Source organism: Ambystoma mexicanum, chromosome 7p, assembly GCF_040938575.1.
Source record: "Ambystoma mexicanum isolate Mex_15411 chromosome 7p, UKY_AmexF1_1, whole genome shotgun sequence".
In the NCBI taxonomy this organism is placed as follows: domain Eukaryota; kingdom Metazoa; phylum Chordata; class Amphibia; order Caudata; family Ambystomatidae; genus Ambystoma; species Ambystoma mexicanum.
Window position 1 is genome coordinate 181,156,454 of NC_090939.1, and position 22,965 is coordinate 181,179,418.

Below are 22,965 nucleotides of genomic sequence, written 5' to 3' on the forward strand. Positions count from 1 at the left end.
GTAAACAGCACTGAGAATGGGCATGTGTGGCTGGCTGACATACCCCAGAGCAGGTGTTGGGGGGAGGTGAGAGTTGGTGTGCTTCTGCATACTGAGACCTCTGTGCTCTCTCCCCAACTATAGGCTCACCCTGGCATTATGCAGTACGTTGTGGTGCAAATATTTTGGGAACCGTCCATTCTAGGGCCTGCACCTTGCGTTTTGTTCCTCGTGTCGGTACGGGTCCTTACGATCACATTCATGTTTCGTCGATTTCAGGCAACCTTCTTGTGTGAAGGTGCTGATATCCAGGGAAAGGGGTGGGGTGTCCAAATGTCATGTAGCCAGTAATGTCCGGAGGGTCCTAACAGGCAACTATGCACAATTTGGTGCAGATTGGTGAAACGGTGTCGAATAGTGTAAGGAACAACGTTTCTCCACAAATCCTGCCACAAACGCATCTTTTACTTGTTTATATATATAGATATTGTGTATGTTTGGACCCTCTTTATTAACAGATGCATACTCACCAAGGGGACAAAGAAACACCGGGGCTCCCTTTTTGGGCATGAGAAACTTGCATCCAGTTTGTTCAGACAGCATACTGGCGAGTATGTCATTATGGGCACCTGCCCATCTCTGGTCAATGTAGTGAAGAATCTGGGTATGAAGTTTTGCTCTTCACTACTCAAGGTCCCCCAGATATCCAATCTCTCACAAGCTTGTGTAATGAAAATGCTTCGCCATACTCTGCACTCCTTCTCAGCTATAGCACCATTTCTGCTACTCAAGAGCCTTATCTAATTGCAGATGGAGAACTGTATGCCACGGCAACTGCGTTTGCAGAAATGAGTTTCAACTTTCACGGTGCATTCGGAACTTTAATGCATGCGCATTACATTACGCTGAATTTGACTGATCATATTAAATTGGCTCTACCAATCACTCCTAGAGGTAAAAAAAAATCCTTAAAACCATCTTCCTGGTCTACAAGGCCATTTAGCTACCACATCCTCTGTTTCCATCTAAACATTTGTGCAAATATACCTGCCATGCTGTGTGTGTGGATCCTCGTGTATAGGCCGGCAGCTTGCTACAGCTTTAAAAAAGCATGGCTATCGGCAGCAGGCCACAGGAAGCTCATTGGTGCAATACTCTTCCACAAGTTCTGAGCTTAAATTGTGATCTTGTCTCTTTTAGAAAACATTCAGCTGTTTGTGCAGATTTAAACTATTATGGTTCTCCAGCTCAACCATATGCTACTCTATTTCAGCCATAATTCTGCAGCACTTTACGCCACCAAAAGCCTGAAGTAGGGTGAATGAATGCACTTAGCAAATCTTATAAACCCAAGCCTATATTAAAGTGTGTTAATGTTTCCCGCCCTGGAAAGACTGCTCTTTTTTAGGTAGAGGTGGAGCTGGTGGCTGTGAATCTCTGAACCCACTGAGTCCCATATGCAGTGCTAGGCCGTGATCACTCCTTGTTTAACAGTGACTCTAAGGTGAGTACATAGATGAGATCCCATTGTGGATGAAGTGTTCCTGGTCAACATTGACGGTGGACAAAACTGAAGTAACGAGGGTGTGTTGACCCTTCATGATTTGCATCCTCTGTTAGCATAGATTTCATATGCATGCATAACCGCTTTTGGTGGCGAGCAAGCTGTATTTGTTCGTGTATTGCTTTCAGGTTTGTACCCACGTCTTTCTACTCCAACCCTAAAACCACTTTTAGCCTGATAATTGTATGGTAATACAATCAGTAATTTTAGTGTTGCGCAGACAGCGAGTGCTCTCGTTTGAAACCGCATGTACTCCTACGTCCCGTCTCCTTTCCTCCATACTTATGGGGCATTCCTCTGTCCTGTGGGACGGGACCAGGGCACTTTGAAAAAGCATAAAAAATTATGCACATTTGTTAGTCCTTCCTCTCTTTCTGCATGGGGGTACAGCACGCTGCCGTAACCCCGCCCATCTCGGCTCCGCCCTGCGCATCACCCATAAATCCTTTTCTCCGCTCGTTCGGGACTGGACATACTTGCATCTGCTGAAGAATTTCTTCTTTTCCTCCTCTCTGGCTCTCGCTAACGATCGCGTACTAGTCTGTCTGTCGTGTAAACTAGACTCGGATGGACTTGGTGATACCAAACGTATGTTCGAGGCCCACTGTGGAAAGGCTGCTACCGGACTTGGGTCCGAGGTCCCTCGTACAAAGGCAAAGGAAACCAACAGTTCTTAGAGGCCTGACAAGGTCTTATCGGTGAAAGGTGTTTCCCACCGTTCCCGCTCTTGTGGTGATGCCAGAACTGTTGGGGCAAGTAGTGAGAGTTTGAACCGAAGTTCCTCCTTTACCGACAGTGCTGAGGTCCTTCCTGTGAATGCTAGTTTGGCTATTGATCTGTCGCAGAAACATTCCAGGCCTCATAGTACTGGCTCGGCCGAGGTTCCTTGTGTAAAGGCTAAAATTAAGACCCCTGATCCACCGGTGGGAACCCCAGCCTCACTTCCACACGTGCCGCAGTTCCCCTCAGGTGATGGCAAAACGGCGGTCGTTCCCACCACAACCACGGTGGCCATTTTGGGCACTTCCCCTACAACTACGCCATCGGCCTCCGGTGTCGGGATTGGTTCTGTGGGTGAACATAAGGTTCCTTTTGCGCATCCGTTTCATCCAGTTTACGACTCGAATGCTCGGATGCCCCTCCTCACAACATCTCACTGCCTTTGGGATCGACACCCTTGATTTATGTGGACACCTCTGGGGATGGGCATGTTTGGCAACCCTCCCCTCTTTGTCCCTGGAATTATCCTCCACATGAGAGGCCTCCTCCGGCAGCTCCAAAGCCTTCTCCGGAGGACGCCTTTTTCGGCAAGTTTCAGACGCTCATGCGTACCGACCCCATGAGGGAGTATTTCAAGGGTCTTTTTAGGGAGATATGCCCGCCTGCGCCTCCGGCTCCACCCGCACCTCTGGTGGTTCCGCCGGCTCCGCCTTTGCGTGCAGTGCCTCCTCCTAACCTTCCGCCCTTGCCTCCGTTGTCCCGGATGGACAAGGCAGTGCCCGACGTAGTTCAGCAAGACCCTGACCTGTTGGATGATGCGCAGGGCGATCAGGCCAGCGAAGACCAGCCCCGCTCTATTCGAGCTTTCCACGACCGGGTGCTGGACATGTGTCTATTGGATGTTCCAGTGCCCGAGGCACCCGCTCCGCAGGAGGGTGTGCTTTCGGGGGCGTTCACCTCATCTCCTTCGGAGCGTAACGGCCTGTTCTTGCAGAAGGACGTGTTGGCTGAGGTCCGTAAAGTCTGGGAGAAGCCACACTCTGGACTTTTCGTCAATAAGAAAATTGACGCGCGCTACAGGCTGCATTCTTCAGAAGAGGTGGCCCTAGCATCTTGTCCACCCCCCTCCTCCACGGTGGTGGCTGCAGCCATTTACAGTCCAGGCCTGCAGCATCCTCTTCTATGACGGCTACTCAGGTCCTGGGGAAAGAGGACAAGCTCCTCGACTCCCTGTGGAGGAAGATTTTTGCTAACTCTGCCCTGCAGCTCCGGCAGGCCAATGCAGAACTGGTGTTAGCGGGGGCGAATATGAAAATGTGGAAAGGTCTGTCGGAGTTCGAGGAACTCTTTCTGGTCGAGAAGCTGGAGGACTTTAAAGCGGGATTGTCCGATGCCAGGGTCTTGGCCCAGGATCTGCTGGAGGCCGCTGCTCATCACGTTGACACTTCAGCTCGGGGCCTTATGCTGGGAGTTGATGCCTCTCGACAGGCTTCGTTGCATGCCACCAAGTTCTCAAAGGAGGTGCAGGACAAGGTGTTGGACCTGCCTTTAGACAGTAAGGAGCTTTTCCATTCCTCAACGGACGTGGAGCTGATCAAAACGAAGGACAGCACCCAGACAGCTAAGTCCTTGTCCGTCCTGGTTAAAACTCCTTTTAGAACCCAGAGACTGTTGTCGCAAAGCCGGCCCTCCTCTGGTTTCAGAGGGTTTCTAGATCGGAAATCCCACGGAGTGGATACCCCTTTGGGTGATTCTCGCCGGAGGCAGCAACAGACTCGGTTTTTCTCCCGCTCCTCAGCCTCCTCCTCAGGTTCAGGTGGTAACACCACTGAAAAGCCCGCCAAATGAGGGTTCTCCGCGCTCGCACGAGACCCTGGTGGGAGTACGCATTGCGTCTCATTGGGAGGCGTGGCAGACCATTACCGTGGACCGGTGGGTCTTGTCAGTCGCTCAGGCGGGCTTCCGCTTACCCCCTACCCCACCCTTCAACCCTCCTTTTCAGCAGTAGGGGTCGTCCTCCCTAAAAGGTTCAGAAACTGCTGGACCTCAGAGCTGTGGAACCCGTTCCCCTTGGGGAGCGAGGGGAGGGCTTCTACTCCCGGCTGTTTACGGTGCCCAAACCCAATCAGGCTGGCCTGCGCACCATCCTAGACCTTTCCCAGTTCAATATTTTCCTACCCCAGGAGAAATTCAAGATGATCACGCCCGGCCAGATACGGTCCTCTTTGCAGATGGGCGTTTGGCTCAGCGTGGTGGACCTTCAGGATGCGTACATGCATATTCTGTTCTGGAATCCACACAGGAGATATCTCTGTTCTCTGTGGGAGAGGAGCACTTCCAGTTTCGAGTGCTTCCTTTTGGCCTTAGCTTGGCGCCGCGTGTCTTCACGAAGATGATGTCGGTGATTGAGGCCTATCTTCGTCTGCAGGGTATCCATGTGTATCCGTAATATTTCATGACGGTCTCTCAGGACTTGATTTTCCTGGGTTTTTGCTGGAACACGATCGACTACAGAGTGTACCTGACCGGGGACAGAATGGCGGATCCGTTGGCCACGTGTCAGATGTTTGCGCAGTTGGAGAGCATGTCGGCCTGGTGGTTCCAGAGGCTTCTGGGCTTCATGGTCTCGTGTGTTTTGGTTCCACCTCTCGCTCGTCTCAAGATGAGGCAGACTCAGATGGCTCTTCGAAGTTCTTGGCGTCAGGATGTGGATCCGGACTCCAAGTTGAAATGGATTCCGGCTTCCATGTGAGCGTACCTTGAGTGGTGGTCGTCTCTCAGCAACCTGTCGGTGGGCATGGATTTTCAGGACCCAGCACCGATGGTAACGGTCACAACGCTCCTCACTTCTGGGGTGGGGTGCGACGTTGGATCTTCTTCAGGTCTCAGATCTTTGGTCGCCTCAGGACAAGTTCCTCCACATAAATCATCTGGAGCTTCTGGAGATCTTCCTAGTGCTCAAGGTGTTCAGACCGATCATTGCCAACAAAGTGGTCCGTATCCGCACGGACAATGTGGTGTCAATGTATTACATCAACAAACAAGGGGGCACCAAGTCTGCCCCTCTTGTGGACCTGTCCATCCAGATTTGGGAGTGGGCGGTTCATCATGGTGTGTGGCTAGTAGCAGTACACATTCAGGGCCAGCTGAATGTCACGGCAGATGCCCTAAGTCGGCACACGATGGTCAGCTACGAGTGGGAATTGAAGGCAGAGATCCTCTCATGGATTTTCCTGCGTTGGGGCACTCCGGAGGTGGACCTCTTCGCAACAGCGGCAAGCAAACTTCCTCTGTATGCTTCCAGAAATGGGTTGGGAGCCTCCTCGCTGGGGGATGCGCTTGAGATTCCTTGGCACAACATGAGGGCCTGTGCTTTCCTGCCTCCGCCTCTGCCTCTGATTCATCGGACGATTTGCAAGCTGAAGAACACGGTGAACTGTTCTCTTCTGCTCATAGTCCCGTGGTGGCCGGCCAGGCTCTGGTTCTCAGAACTTCAACACCTGTCGGTGTGTGCACCGATCAGGCTGCCGGTGACTCCCGATCTTCTTCACCAGGGGAGATCAACATCTGTGACACCCCTCCCCACAATTGCTGAGCTTGGCGGCATGGTGCCTGAGTTCAGGTCTTAAGAACATCTCAACCTGTCTGTGGATAGCATGCGCATTATTGAAGCAGCCAGGAAACCCTCGACTAGGTCTCAGTATAGAAGCAAATGGCTTAGGTTCTGTAATTAGTCCTTAGACAAACAACTGGCCCAAGGGTGGCTACGATCGACACTGTACTGTCCTTTGTATCCCATCTAGTAGAGTCTGGAATTCATGTTCTGTCATGCAGATCCTATCTTTCTCAAGCATGGGGTCTGGCATTGATTCACATGCGCATGAATATTCCCCGTCGTCAGGCTGGGAATCCTCGGTAAAGAAAAAATCAGTATCGGTTTCGTTTCTGATCTGTCTTTCTTAGTAGCAACAAATCACTGATCTCTGGGTCATACTGCCCCCAGCCAATGACTGCCCTCTCTCTAAGCCCCTCCCCTGGCAGCCATCCTCAGATTTTTACTGCACGTTCAAGTGTTGGGAGTCCTCGTGCTTTAGCTCTCGAGCTTCTACTGCGTTTTCGCGCTTTTTCAGGAGATTTTCTAATTTTTTCGGTTTAATCAAGTCTCAAGCTCCACACTTTTCACTTCCGATAACGGGGACCCGTTTTGGAATTCTTCTACGCCCCTCAAGGGTGAAGTTTTCGTCGAGTTACGCTTCTTGGAGGTTCCAGATGATCTGAGGCCTACCTCAACGGACATGGCCCAAGACAAGCACAGCAGGTGAGAAAGCGAAGAAAAAGTCTGAGCGGTCTTCTAAGTCCTGTGAGGGGGGCCCAACAGAAGGCCAAGCACTGCGAGTCCACAGGCACCGGGAGCGCCGAAAGGTCGGGCTCTACGGCTGCCAAGCAGGGCGTGATCAACCGCGAGCCAGCGCTCTGGTTCGGGGAAGAGGAAGTCCGACAACCCGGGTAAGCTTCTGGAGAGGCCCCGGTCGATCTCGAAGGGAGCCGAGTGGGAGTGAGGCGATGACCCTCCCCCCAAAGCTAAGGCCCAGGACGCACCTAAGGTGGTGAGGGCCTTGATCCACCCGGCAAAGGCCTCTATCGAGGTTGTTGCAGCGGCCCTGGCGAAGCCGGCAGAGACTACGCCAGTGGAGGCGGCCTCGGGGCCCAGAGTTTCCCTACCATCGTGGAGGGAATCCTCTTTCCAGCCCATCGTTAAGACCCCTGTGAAGACCCCGGTGGAAAAAGAGGGGGGGGCGGTGGCCATTACGGACTCGGATTCAGCCTCCGAGGAGGATCTGGTGGAAACCGTGAAATGCCTCAACGAGAGGTTTGAAGGCCTCAACGAGAGGTTCTAGAAGGTTCGATCCCAGGGGAAGGATCCTGCTGATGTGATCGAAGATAGCGACGATGGCGACAAGGGCCCAGTGGAGCAGCCATCCCGCCCGTCGCAGCCATTGCCTGAGCCCCAGGATAGCTTGGCGGCCATTTTGTTGGCGATCCAATCCTTATGTACTGAGATAAGGACGAGGTTATCACGGACCCCGACGGAGGATCCAGAACCTGGACCGTCGGGAAGCCCTCCGAACCAGCGAAGGAGAGTCCACCCCGCACCGCCCTTCGTGCCCACAAAGCCTGTGGACCCCTCATCCCCCTCGCCGGACCCTTGGGATGATACGGCGACGGATACAGCAACGGGAACGGACGACTCTGGCGATGATACAACGGACATTCCTTCATCACCCCTCACTCGGGCCTCTCTGCCCGACGAAATTGGCTCTTTCCACGCCATGATAGCCAGGGCATCCGAGCTCTTCCAGCTCTGCCCTGAGGAACAGAAAAAGGAAGGCTTTCTTTACCAACGACGGGAGGCCAATAGAAAGACGGTCCTCGCTGTACCGTTGCTCGACGACATTTGGGACGAAGGACTGGCTATCCTGAAGAACCCTTCCACGACACCCGCCTAGAGGGACAGGTACGAGAAGTAGTACCGGGTTCACAACGCCACCCCACCTCGGGGCCCAGCCTACTCCAGATTCGGTCTTCTCCGCAGCGGCCAAGAAGAAAGCGGCGGGTGCGGCGGCTTCAACTTCCACTTCCCCGCCGGACAGCGAGGGCAAGAAGTTGGACTCCATGGGACGACGTGTCATCTCGTCGGTTGCAACGACGATTAAGGCGGCCACTGCCTTAGCGATTGTGGCCCGTTACGACAGGGAGCTCTGGGTCAAGATAGCTCCCCTGCTAGACTTCCTACCGGACGACAAGAGGGCGGAGGCCCTACAGATTCTGCAGGAAGGTGAGGTGGCGTCGGATCACGCCATTACGGTGGCAACGGACATTGCCGATACCGGATTTCGCCAGTTGGGCACCGGGGTTTGCCATCGACGACGAGGATGGCTCGGGGATACAGACTTTCGCAAGGACGTCAGGACCAGAGTGTTGGATATGCCATTCGACGGCAACAACCTGTTTGGGAAGACGGTGGATGAGTCCCTCAAGACCGACACAGAGACAGCCCGAGCCCTAGGAGTCCTTCAGCAATGGCTACCCTTTCAGAGCTCCGGAGGCAGACAGGGAGCCTACAAGGGATCCAGCGGTGGCTCTTCTACGTACCGCCAGGCAGCCCGCTCCTCGTCCCGGGAGGCCTACAGAGGCCGCAGCAAGCAAGGACGATCTCGCTGCCGTCATCAAGGAGGCCAAGGCGGCAAGGCCTTTTCCAAGCAGGACTGAACCGGCCGTAGCGTCGGGCCCCCACCGAAGCACCCCGATGGGAGGCCAGCTGACTAAGTTCATCAGCGTGTGGGAGTCCATCTCCACCGACCGTTGGGTGCTGAACACCCTGGCCCGCGGACACTCGCTAGAATTTCAAAAGAAGTGTCCTTGCATTCCTCCCATGGCCAGGAAGGAGAATCACGTCCCTCAACTGCTGTTGGAGGGAAGGGCGATGCTCAAGAAAGGTGCCATCGAGCTCGTCCCCAAGAGGCTCCGGGGCTACGGAGTATACTCAAGGTACTTCCTCGTCAGAAAAAAGACAGGCGGTTGGCGCCCCATCCTGGACCTGCGTCGGTTAAACAAGTACATCAAGGCACAGAAATTCAGGATGGTCACCCTCCAGCACGTGCTGGGACAGCTGGAGGAGGGTGACTTCCTATCGTCGTTGGACCTGGTGGATGCTTACTTCAACATCCCCATTCTAAAAGGACACAGAGTTCCTCAGATTGGTATTACAGGGGCGTCACTACCAATTCAGAGCCCTGCCGGTCGGATTAAAGTCGGCACCAAGGGTGTTCACCAAGTGCCTCGCTCCAGTGGCGACGCGGCTGCGCCTGCAGGGGATCCACGTCTACCCCTACCTGGACGACTGGCTAATCCGTGCAAGGTCAAGAGAACTCGCCGTCGAACACAGAGCGAGGACCGTCCGCCTGCTCACGGAACTGGGATTCGCCATCAACTACCCCAAATCCCACCTGGTTCCGTCGCAGGTAGCACTGTTTCTGGGAGCGAAGCTCGATACAGTGGAGCGATTGGCATCTCCGTTGGAAGAAAGGACCAAGGCCATTTTGGGCAAGGTGCAGCGCCTGTTAGCCGCGGATGTGGCCAGGGTGAGGTCCATCAAGTCCCTCCTGGGGATGATGTCCTCATGCATCTACCTTGTGCCCCTTTGCAGACTTCGGATGCGTCCGCTACAAGAGTTCCTCGACGCCCGCTGGATTCAAGCGGCGGGCAGCTTCGAAGACAGGATCCCGCTCGACGAGGAGTTCCGTCGGGCGATTCTATGGTGGGGTACCCGTGCGCACCTCACGGCAGGCGCGGACTGTCAGACCCCGGCGTATCAGGAGATGGTGACGACAGACGCCTCCCTGGAGGGATGGGGGGCTCACACCTGAGATCCCCATGCAAGAGGCCTCTGGCTCCCGGAGGAGAGGTCTCTCCACATCAACATCCTGGAGCTACGAGCCATGTTCTGGGAGCTCAAATCGTTCCTTCCGTCCCTCAAGGACAAAGTGGTGAGGATCTTCACCGACAACACCACCACGATGTTCTACATCCGGACGCAGGGAGGCACCAGATCTCCAGCCGTATCCAAGGAGGCCCTGGATCTGTGGCACTGGGCCATCGCCCAGGGGATGTTTCTGGTTCCCTTCCACTTGGCAGGAATAAAAAACACCATTGCTGACTCACTCAGCAGGGAGCTGCACTCGTGCCACGAGTGGGAACTACGCCAGGACCATGTGGATCAGCTCTTTCAACGATGGGGCAAATCCCAGATCGACCTGTTTGTGACGGCGACAAACTCCAAGTGCCAGAGGTTCGCCAGCAGGTTCACACAGCCGTGGAGCATGGGCGATGCTTTCTCGTTCCCTTGGGAGACCAATTGTGGCATACAGCGGACCATACGCTATAGGACTTTGCCATATAGAGGTACGGATAACACTATCTCTATGAGGCAGAACCTAGAAACACAAGAATTCGTTCTGAATAGGTTTTAATAGTACTTGAGACTGATGATAGCCCCACCTGTCTCTCTTGTTCTTGTTTTTATCCATATAGGATCAGGAATCGCTCCATTATACCCAGTCTGGACCCTGGAAGACACCCTCTAATACTCCTTTGTATTGAAGTTATTTTTGAGAATACCAGATGTTAGGCAGAAACCTGTGCAGTTCCCTTGGGGACCACTGCAAAAGATTTAAGACTACAGGTATAGCAGTAAACCCACTTGGTAGCAGTCTGCACCACCCAGATTTACCTGGTAGCTGTGGCTGAGCAGTCGGACTTCCCTCAAGAAAAGTTAGGCAGTATGTAAAGTATACACAATATGTACTCAGGCACAATAGCACAAGCAAACACTGACCAGAGCTTGGTTTCAAAAGTATATAGTTATTTATTTATCAAACACACATCAGTTGAAATCACTGTAGCAAAATATAGTAGTAACACTTCAAACACAGTTCTAATGAAAGCAGTTTCAACCCTTACTCCTATCTAGACAACTCCAGGTTAACACCACATAATTAAAACAGAGGTGAGCGCTTAACGTTGGATGACACTCTAGTAGGTTAAAGAAGGGAGGGAAAAAGAGCAGAATTAGGATAAACACACCACTCTAAGGTCAAGAACACTTTTGGTAAGCTCAAAGAAGCACAGAGTCACAGGTGAGCAAAAGTCACTAAGCAGGGCCCCCTCTTAGAGCAGACCGAGCGAAAACGTGCCCAAGATCACACAGTTGGTAGGGATTCAGAGTCTTGCAAAAGAATTCGGAAAAGAGTTAGAGAGGCTCAGAAAGTTTAGCCAAAGTGTCCCAGGCAATCCCAGGATCGAAAGCCGAGGGCTAAAACTACCTCGTACAGTCGGTGGCAAGGGAAGCCAGGCGGAACACGTTACCTTAAGCGGAAAGGATCCTCCAGCGGGGGCAGTTGTTCCAGGCAGTGGCAGCAAGGCTCGACGTCGGTCAGGGGAGAAGAAGATCTCGCTGAAGAGCAGAAGAAGAAGGTCGTTGCACTGCCCGGGAAGAAACCAGCCGCGGAGTCCTCCGGTTAAAGGGTTGTACCGACTTTCGCGGTTGGGGTAAAAGTGGTGGGGTTCCGGTTGCCGGGGTGCTTGGCACTGGCAAGGCGGCCACGGGATACCTCGAAGAACGGAAAGAAGGTGAAAACTGGTTGTCCCCACCAGTCAAGGGAAGGAGCCACTCCGTTAAGAGTTCTCCTCGGTCGTTGGGAAAAAGTGGTGAGACGGTTCAGCAGGGCTCCACCGGGTGGTGTCGTCGAAGCAGGTCGGCTCAGCTCTTCCCTCGTCGGATTCTTGGTCCTGTGGCGACTTCTGAAGTTCCAGTCCCCAAAGCCCTGCTTTTATGCAGCAAATCCCCATTCACCCAGCCTAGCTGTCACTCAAACATGCTAAGTGGTGAGCCGGCCGGCTCACCACTTGGGCCAATCAGGACGGAGTGCGACTTGAGTTACCAAGGTAACTCAGTCCAGGGTGCCTAAATCCCCCTCCACCCCTCCTAAGTACCCCAGACAGAGTGGCACCACTTTGGAGGGCTTCTGTGGAGAAGCCCGCCAAAAGTGGAACAAAGGGCTCCACTTTGGGTCAGAGTTACAGAGGTGAACGCCAACGCCATTTTAGAATCAAGTTTTGGCAAAAAGTCCCAACCGGAGTTATAATAATAAATATATAAACCGGCGGTATGTTTAAGGCTACCGTAAATAAATAATTAAATCTGTTAGCCTAAAACAATGGGAAATCCCATAGGGAAATATTCGCGGTCGAATATAAAAAGTAGTTTCCACTGCCACCAGCCAAAACTCGATCAGGGGGGACGGAGACGTGCCCCCTCGACTAACAGACCCTGGGGCAATCGAATTGCCCCAGCCAGTACGTCCACAATATGATGGTTTGTACTGGTTCTGTTCAGGATTCAAGACTAGCAAAGTCTTTGGTGACTTTACATGCTCTGGGAGACAGTAGTCAGTCCCAGGGTATGGAGTCTATGTTGGGGAGTCCCTAGGACACCCCTGGGTCACGGCACAGAGGGTGCTGTGTAACCCACATCACAAAAATACATGAGGCCCTATGGAGTAAAAGACCCCATAGCCCATTCAACACAAGGTTTAACCAAGAAAACACACTTCAACATGCCCAAGAGTGAGGGTAAAAAGAGTCTCACTCCTGGCAGGAGAAAAAAAGAAACCCCAGAAATCCAGCAAAGCTGCTGGGGGACTCACTAGGTAGGGAAATTCAGCCTAAACAGAGAATTCTCCCTAACACCAGAATTGAAAATAGTATTCGTCCTGAAGAAAGCGGCTACTCAAGAATCCCGCTGAAACCGGTTCACTGTTTAAATGTTCTGTCTGATAACCCAGACTCCAATTCCCTTATAAAGAAAAAAAAGAGGGCTTGTGAAAAAGAAATTGATTTTGTTATCAACACATATTTTCTCCCCATTATGCTATGGTGGTGAAAGAATAATTGTTTTTAAATTGACTCCATTGACCATCGGTCATAGAATCATTGTTTATTTTAATGAGACACACGCCGTGGAGGCGGAAAAATTAAACACAAAATACTGACCTCCATGCTGTGTGCACTTATTAGACACCAGGAAAGTGTTTTAGAGAGGATAGGGTCATTATCTCGACATCTTTTGTAGTCGGCCCAGCAGCACTAACTAGGGCCCTCAAACATTCGATTCGAGATCATTCACAGATAGGGTTATTTAACTTTTTGCTAGGGACTCCGCCATAGGAATAACTTTGTAATTACTCACCGTAGTGACCACCTTACTCCTAGTCCATAGTCCCCTTTCCTCCATACGCCCGCCGTCCCCTCTAATAAGGTTCCTCTGTTATTGCTTAAAGGTCTCTGACCTGGCGATAGAAAAGGACTGATGGGCGATGCGCCGGGAGTAGCCGAGAAGGGCGGGGCTACGGCCGTGTGCTGTACCCCGCGCAGAAAGAGGAAGGACTAAAAATGTTGCCAAATCTTTGATGCTTTTTCAAAGTGCTCTGGTCCCGTACCACATGACGGAGGAATGGCCCATAAGTATGGAGGAAAGGCCACTATGGACTAGGAGTAAGGTGGTCACTACGGTGAGTAACATGGTTATTCTGCTTCAGGTCTGTCCCACTGATTCTGCATGTGTGCAAGGCAGGGCCGCTAGTGAGAGGGGGCGGGGCAAACCAGGCAATGGCAAGTGGTGCAGTAGGCAGCCTGTTAAAGGCTCCCTATTCCTACAGGTGGGAAGTTTATTTTATTCATTTTTCATTTGTAATGCGCTTATCCACAAATGTTTCAAAGCGCAGCAAGGCAGGAGCCGGGGATAAGTAGGAAAAAAAGTAATGATCCTATTAGGCCGAACTACATTCAGATCGGGCAAGTGCAGTAACGAGTAGTACATGGGGGGGGTGTGGGGGAAGTGCAGGAGCTGGGTAGGAGGGCCCAAAAGAGGAGGGTTCTAGGGAGGCTAGGTGGACAGAGCCAGGAGGAACCAAAGAGTGAGTTGGGATCCATAAGTACAAGTTAAAGGGCTGGAATGACTCTATGGGGTGCAAGCTAACCAGCCAAATGTAGGCGCAAAGGGGGGGCGGTGAGGGCAAGTGCATAGGTAGACTGGGCAGGGGAAGGCCTGGCACCCTGAATTACTCTGGAGGCACCCGTCTCGGGCAGAAGGGACATTTAGCAGACAGGCGGGAGGAAGAAGAGAAAAGGAAGGTCTTGAGAAGCTTCCAGAACTTAAGGAGTGCCGGCTCTAGTCTGAAAGGGGCAGGGAGGCCATTCCAGAGGGAGGCACCTGTAGAGGAGAGGGATCTACCCCCAAATCTCTGCTTGGAGAAACGTCTGATTTGAAGAGAGTTGGAGCTAGAGGAGCGAAGGGCTCTAGTAGGGAGGTATTTGGGGAGAGAGGGTTGGATATAGCATGGTCCCAAGTCCCGGAAAGCCTTGTGGGTGATGCAGATGTTCTTGAATTTGATCCTTGCAACAACTGGAAGCCAGTCGAGAGAATTAAGGGCTGGAGAGATGCCAAGAGTAAGCAGGGGTCCCAATGAGAAGAATCTCTGTCTTACTAGCATTGAGGCAGATATTGTTGAAGGCGCACCATGCCTGGATAAGCAGATATGCAGTCAGGAATGAGAGATAATGAACAGGACGTTGAAGAGGGTAGCTTGAAAGAGAGCTTTGTGCCATTAGCATAACACTGAAAATTTGGACAGAAGAGGAGTTCAGGTGGGCAGGAGGAGCCAGGGTGAGAGGAAAAAGCTGTGAGGGACACCACAGGTGAAGAGAGAGACGGTGGAGAGGAAACGGCCCAGTTGATCATTGGAGGATCGGTCAGAGAGGAAGGAGGTCAGGCAGGTCCGTGATATCAAGAGTGACACAGAGCCATTTTATCAGGGTGGCGTGATTGACCATGTTAAAGGCCGAGGAGAGGTCATGAGGGATGAGAATAGAAAAAGTGCTGAGTCGAGATTAGTGAGTCTTCACGGGTGTTCAGGAGAGCAGTTTCTGAGGCTTCACATTTAAAATCATTGAGTACTGCACTGACAGATACAGGGGACAGAAGCCTGCCCTGCCCATATCCATCAACCTCTTTCGAAGCAGTCAGTTGCTTAATACTCTGCTCAGAGGTTTAATGAGGCTCCCAACTCCCAAATTAGCATCTCTTTGTGAAATAAAACATGTTTAAACAGTGTGCTAACTTCTACATTGTACTGGCCTGCCAGAATGGAGGGTTGGCCGTTAATGGTGGACTGAAGGGGCTTTTTTTAATCCAGTTTCATCACAGGGCCAGTGATCGCCCACAGGAGTAAGTGGTTGTGGGTGCAGGAGTGGGAGGCCAAAGGAAGGCGTAATAGAAGGGCAAGAGGAATTGCCATTCATTTGTGGCCTTTTAGCAGGTGACTAGGCTCATTTTTCATGTTTTAGGGCAGTCCAATGGGTTTACTCCATATCATCTGACCACCATTGGGCTTTCTTTTGAAAATCATTGTTTGGTGGTATGCTAATCCAGTTCACTACAACTCCCAGAATACATTGATCTGCTACCTGAAAGCTGTTAGGGAGAATTCTCTGTTAAGGCCAATTTCCCAAACCTAGTGTGTCCCCCAGCAGCTTTGCTGGATTTTTGGGGTTTATTTTTTTCTCCTGCTAAGAGTGAGACACTCTTTCTCCCACTCTTAAGCATGATTTGAGAATGTCCTTTGACTCTGTAATGTGTTTTATGGGCTATGGGGTCTTTTACTCCATAGGGCTTCATGTGGTTTTGGTACGTGTGTTACACAGCACCCTCCGTGCAGTAACATAGGGGTGTCATAGTGACCCCCAAACATAGACTCCATACCCTGGGACTGACTGTCTCCCAGGGCATGTAAAGTCACCATTGGCTTTACTAGTCTCAAATTGTGAACAGAACCAGTACAAACCATCATATTGTGGAAGTACTGGTAGGGGTAATTCGATTGACCCTGGGTCTGTTTTCCAAGGGGGCACTGTCCAGTCCCCCCTTGTCGAGTTTCTGGCTGGTGGCAGTGGATTCCAGCGGAATATTTCCTATGGGATTTTCCCATTCATTTTAAACGCACCACTTTTTGGTGCAATGTTAAAGATACCGCCGGGTTATTTATTTAATATTTATTCCCCGGTTGGGTCTTTTTGCCAGGGCTCTGTTTTAAAATGGCGTTTGTGTTCACCTCTGAAACCCTAACCCAAGTCGAGCCCTTTGTTCCACTTTTTGGCGGGCTTCTCCACAGAAGCCCTCCAAATGGTGCCACTCTGTCTGGGGTCAACAGGATGTGTGGGAGGGGGATTAGGCACTCTGGACTGAGTTGCCTTGGCAACTCAAGTCGCACTCTTGTGTGATTGGCCCAGTGGTGAGCCGCCCGGCTCACCACTTAGCATGTTTGAGTGACAGCTAGGCTGATGAATGGGGGTTTTGCTGCATAAAAGCAGGGCTTTGGGGACTGGAACTTCAGAGGGGAGAAGCTGAGCCATCTACAACGACGACACCACCGGTGGAGCCCTGCTGTACGAACTCACCACTTCCCCGACAACAGAGGAGATCTTCTTCCCTTTGAGCTGGTTGGACCAACCAGTTCGCCTTTTCCCCTTCCTGGATCGTCTCGTTGTCGAATCGCCCGTGCCACGCACCCCGGCGGTCGGATAGCCACGCTTCACCACTACCGCGAATAAAAGGGTCGTACCTTTTGACCAGGAAACTCTGTGGCTGGTTTCTACCCTGGCAGTGCAACGACCTCCAGCATTCCTCCATGTCGAGATCATCTCTTCCCCTGGACGAAGCCCCGACTTGCACCCGCTGCCAGGAACAACTGCCCCCGCTGGAGCTTTCTCACCATTTCAGGTTCTGTGTCTCGCCTGGGCTCCCTTGCAACAGACTGTCCAAGGTGTCCCTTAAATCCTTGACTCTCTATCCTCGGGTGACCTCGGACCTGCTAACATTACCTTTCTGATTTGATCCAACCTCTTTTGACTTTTCTGCAAAGACTTTGAGTGCATTTCCACTGTGTGATCTTGGGCACTTTCTGCCTTACTCTCTTCAAGAGTGGGCCTGGCCTATGAACTTTTTGCTCTACAGTAGACCCTGCCTTTCTTGACTTGTAGTGGTTTCTTAAAAGTGTTGGTACTGTGTTATTGTCCTATTCTGCCTTTTCTCCCCCTTTTTAAACAAATTTTTGGAGTGCCATCTACAGTTACGCGCTAACCTCTGTTTTGCTAAATAAGTTGTGTCTTAACCTAGACTTGTCGAATTATTAACTAGGGAGGTGTATATACTTATAGTGACTGTGTTTGAACTTGCTTGATATATTAGTGCCAGCGAATTTTTACAAGTGTGTTTTTAAATAAATAATTATATACTTTTATACCAAAGCTCTGGTCAGTGTTTGCTTGTGCTACTGTATTTTTAGCCCTATTGTGTATACTCTATATACTGCCTAAATCTTCTTGAGAGAAGTCCGACTGCTCAGCGACAGCTACCAGGTAAATCTGGGCAGTGCAGACTGCTACCAATTGGGTTTACTGCTTACTCCTGTAGTCTTAAACTTTTTGCAGTGGTCCCTAAGGGAACTGCACAGGTTTGTGCCTAACAAAAGCTCAGAATTGAAAACACATGCTCAGGTGACATTGAGTCATCTTGTCAATCCATGGCCTTCACTGGGAGGCAAAAAACGTTGAGAGGGGAAAAGCAATATTGTTACCTATTATGTTTGTTGTTGCCGTTTGTTTTATGAAAAGGGCCAGTAGTTGGAAAGATGCAAGTTTGAAGGTTGACGGGATCGCACTTAAGGGGGTTATTTCCTTTGGGTTTTTTTCTGGGTGAGTTTTATTTTTTTATTTATTGTGAAAAAATGTATGTGGTAAGGTAGAATATATTATTGTAACAACAATCTATATTAAAAAAAAGTGAACGTGTGTGTTTGTTTGTTGCATGGCAAAGCATTGTTCCTTATACAATTCCACACTGTTTCACCAGTCTGCATGGCCTTCACTGGGAGGCAAAAAACGTTGAGAGGGGAAAAGCAATATTGTTACCTATTATGTTTGTTGTTGCCGTTTGTTTTATGAAAAGGGCCAGTAGTTGGAAAGATGCAAGTTTGAAGGTTGACGGGATCGCACTTAAGGGGGTTATTTCCTTTGGGTTTTTTTCTGGGTGAGTTTTATTTATTGTGAAAAAATGTATGTGGTAAGGTAGAATATATTATTGTAACAACAATCTATATTAAAAAAAGTGAACGTGTGTGTTTGTTTGTGGCATGGCAAAGCATTGTTCCTTATACAATTCCACACTGTTTCACCAGTCTGCATAGTTACCTGTTAGGACCCTCAGGGCATTACTGGCTACATAATAGTTGGACACTCCACTCCTTACCCCGGATTTCAGCACCTTCACACATGAGACAGCTGCCTGAAATCGGTGTAACATCAATGTGGCCGTAGAAGGACCGGTCTCGACACGAGGAACACAACTTGCCCGGGTTTCAAGGCCCTGGGATGCACGGTTTCCATGGTATTTGCACCACAGTGAACTGCACCATGTCAGGGTGAGGTGGCAGGTCGGGAGAGAGCACAGAAGGCACCAGTATGCAGCAGCACACCAACTCTTGCCTCCGCCCTGACACCACCCTACCCCCCCATAACCCCCAGCGTCTGCTCCGGGTAGGTCAGCCAGCCACACACACTCATTCTCAGTGCAGTTTACTTCAGAGTGCAAAGCACATCAAGTGATAAGTGAATCGGAACAGCGACCTACAGGATCATTGATTTTCAACAATTGATGATTGTTTTCATGTCTGTCTACAGAACCCGATCAAGAGAATAGGTACTTTTTGCTAGTTGATGATAAAACCAAACGTTTTGGTGTGTGTAGTGGAAAGGTTTTCTTTCTTGCTACTGTAGGTAGGGAGATCACTTCACCTTGTACATTCACGATTTTCCTAGTTGTTAACATAATATCCATTACAGGTATTGTCATCATATTTGCATCATTGCCCAATATTCACACAAAAGGGCATCCTTTGCCATCAGGCAAAAAGCAGCTATAATAATTTACTTGGGGCTTCAACTGCGCTGGGAGCAACACAGAGCTCACTACAGCACCACCAAAAGCCCTCTTTGCATCTGCTTGAGGCTGCCAGCAGAGGTCAGGAGACCCAAAAGAAGCATCCAGGATCGATCTAAGGACTGTCCCTGGAACCTCTGACCCCAAACCACCATCTTTGGAAGGTCTTTCCCCTTTCAAAAGGGGCTTCAACTTGGCTGGGAGCAAGCCAGTGCTCACCCCAATACCACCAGAAGCCCTCTTTCCATCGTTCTCAGGCTGCCTGCAAGAGGTCAGGATACCCAAAAGAAGCATCCAGGATCGATCTAAGGACTGCCACTGAGACCTCTGACAGTTACTTCCGGGTATTTAAGCACTGTCCTTTGGGTGTCCATTCGCCTGGGCGTCCAGAGCTAAGGGGAGCATAGAGCTAAGGCTTGCTACTATACCCGTCTCTATTTCATGCTGTGTTCCCTGTTAGCCCCTCTTTGCCAGAGGTTCCCACAAACATGCCTTGCATACAGCACACAAACAACATTCAAATCCAACTCCAACTCTCCACTAAAGCAACTATTTGCATACACCTGCACCTGTGAGTACCCCTAGCTTCCAGATTACTGTACTGTCTCCACACTGTGCTACTCACCCATAATGCATTCACTTCTGCCCCTCCTCCTACTCTTACTCACCTCTCCCTACGCTTCCTCCCATCACGCTACGACTTCCTACTTTCCTATCCCCATTATAAAACTCGAAACTCCCACTACTCCAGCTCTTTCTCTTCCAACAAAGCCAAGAAGCTAGCCATACCTCCTCTAACACCTATCCAACTTGCCTCTCTGCCTCTGAAATTCAACTTCTCAACTCTTCCTTACCTCCCCAACTGAACATTGCATTCTGGAATGCTCAGTCCGCATGCAACAACACTTTCTTTGTCACTGACTACTTTCACTAAATCTCATCCCCCCCCCACCCCCCAAACCTTCTTGCTATCACTGAAACCTGGATTGCTCCATCTGACACTGACACTCTGCCAGCCCTACACCACTCCAAACTATCTTGCACTCTACTTGACCGAGTGGCAGAGGTGGAGGCATCAGACACCTATTCACTTCCTGCCTCAATGCCTCCCAAATCTCCAATGCCACGTCCACTCCTACCTCTTATGAATTCACCATCTCTACTATTGCCCTGCCTTACTCGGCTCACATCATCTCCATCTATCCCCTGCTGGTCCCGCTGGACCATTATTTTGATGATCTTGGGCAACTCCTTGATTATCCTTCCACTAAACATCACCTTATTCTATTAGTTGACTTCAACCTTGCCTCTCCAACCACTTCTCAGAAATCTGAACTTAAGTCTCTTCTTAGTGATCCCGCTCTCCACTCTATCCCCAACCTACCTACCCACCCAGGGGGGTAACTATTTGGATCTCTTATTCATCTCCAACTCTCTCTCAGTAGTATTATTATACTACTGTCCCTCTATCCATATCTGAACACACATTTGTTTCCACCACCTGACCTTTCCTCACCACTTCACCTATTGATGAAAGCAAATTTAAAACTTCAACCATTCCCCCTTTCTCTCCAACCTACAATTCTCTCACTCCTTCACACCCGATGGCTCTTCCACCAACACTGCCTTCTCTGGCTTCCAATCCATACTATGACTCATTCTCCTCTCACTCGCCACTGCTTACTTTCCCTAAGGCTCAGCATCTTCATCCATTGGTAACCCCATTCATACGCTCTCTTCGCACAGACATGCGTCGGCTGTGCAAATGGAGGCGCTAATCTCCTCCTTTGGGTTCTCGTACCAAATCTTCACAGACAACATCCAAATCTTCTGTTTTCTCCTCAGTCCTCTCAATCAAATTTCAAACTGTCTGCCATTAAATATTAGATGGCTTTGCACTCTGTTGTTAAACTCTGCCAAAACAGAGGTGCTCATCTTCCCTGTTGTAAGCTCTGATCTCTTCCTCTGCCTATCCAGTTCCCACCTGACACTCTCCCCTACTCTTCTTCAGCTAGAAAATTTGGAGTCATCTAGGACTCCTTCTCTACTTTCATCTCCAAAACTGGAACAGCAGCTCTCCTCAACCTCCTAAATATTAGGGAAATCGGGCATCTCCTTCCTTTCAACACTGCTAAGCATCTCTTGACCACTCTCGTCTTCTCTAAACTTGACCACTGTGCCAGCATCCTCTTTGGTCTCCCCAACAATACGTTCTGTCCTCTCGACAAGATCATTAACTTCGTTACCAGGACTCTCTTTGAACTCCCTACGTTCACATCTACTTGCTTGTACCATCACCAGCCTGGACACCTGACGATGCAAAACAGAGCCAGATTTAAATTTCTTCTCCTGGTTCACCTATCGATCCACGGTAAGGCCTCACTGTATCTGTCCTCCTCTATCCAACTCCACAAGCCTTCCCGTAAACTTTGCTCTGCCTCCTCGCCCTCCCTGTGCTCCTCTTGCTCCTTCTCTCTTCTTGTTCCACTAGCATATAATTCTCTTCCCCCAGACATCCAACGGATTTGTTCAGAACCAAACTAAAAGCCATCCTTCTCACCTCGGAGTTACCCTCTTAAACTATCTCTCATCTGCCTACTAGCGAACATGTTTACCTCGCCAATAACATGCCTCTGTCCCTCTCGTCCTCGGCCTCTACTGTAGCACTTCACCCATCCTGGTCACATCCCGAGCACATCTGGCCGTACCGCCTATCTGCACTTAAAAATGTCCAAAGTTCATTGTCCTTTATGTATGCACTTCTACCATTTGGCAGGTATTGTTATGCTTTATATAGGTATGCAGATCATATAGAAATATGAATGCTTCACCTCGATAGCCTACCTACTTCTCCAGTCTCCCCTATAGCTCTATAAAGTAGTTTCAAGGCACTGTTTGTAACCCAACCTTACTTAATATAACTGGGAACTGCCTCCTTTTTCATGACCGCCTAACACTTTCCCTTTATTTCACACCCATCTACCATTCTGCTTCTGTAGCATTTGGAATGACCTGTGAGTGCTGTGTTCACCAACTGAAGAGAGCTATTGGCTTATGCTATACTTTCAATTGAGCGCAAAATTGTTGTAAATCTATATTGAACTCCATAATAAATGCCTTTGTGGCAGCAATATGTAGGAGAGTGCTCTACATTTAGACAACAAACAAAAACATGAGGGAGAACATTAATTCCTTTTTACAATATTGCATACGTTGGCCATTAATGTTAAGCATATCAATAAAACAGTATTTAAATTGCAATGATCTAGTGGAGGGAGGGCAGTGCAGGGGTAGCACTAAAAGAGCAACATTTCTTGGGTGGGGCAGGGGGGCCGAGGCGTATTCTGGTCTTTCGCCCTGGGAACAATATTGTCTATAAACTGCTCTGGTGGAGGGCTTCATGCCCCTTTTCAATTGTGGGATGCTCTGCACTGTTAAGTCTTTTTCCCCAACAGGTTATCGAGTGGAGTTATGAAAAATATATGGTACCATGTAATAATGTCCCCTCAAAAATATCGTCATGCAAAATAATTGTCGAAAAATTGCTGTTTTTTGTGGGGACATTATAACATGGAACATGCGGGGGACACTCCTGCAACCCCTAAACCGTTTTTAATTTTCATGGGGAGTTGGGGACACCACCGCTGCCCCTGTCACCATATATATGGTCACCTATATAATGCCGCCACTACCTTTTCCTGGCGACATTATATACGGCAACCATATATAGGGGGATATTATTACCGGATACCAAATATATGCTAAAATACTCTGATGCATTGTACCTGAACTGCCTTATGTCGCTTGCCACATGCTGCGCTGTTGCACATTCAAGGGGGAGGTGGACATAGATTTGAAACTAATGATTTGTATTCCTCAGTTTACGCCAGTGCCCTTTTTATTGTGAACATAGTGTGGCCTAAAATAAAAAATAATGATTTTGATATGGAATAATAATAAGAAAAGTGGAATTTTGCACGAATGCGCATTTTTTGGAAGGAAAACTGGCGGTACATAGCCGTACTGAAAGACCCAGTATTCTAGTTGTTACCTCATTGGCAACGATTTCCCAACTAGCTGGTCAGCACAA

The 22,965-nt window shown here is 49.9% G+C and overlaps 1 protein-coding gene across 1 annotated transcript in view; it reads left to right on the forward strand.

The window, feature by feature from the left end:
- The window catches only part of C2CD2 (C2 calcium dependent domain containing 2), a 1,192,289-nt gene that overhangs the window by 666,037 nt on the left and 503,287 nt on the right, over positions 1–22,965 (forward strand). The gene's annotated exons all lie outside the window — the stretch shown is intronic.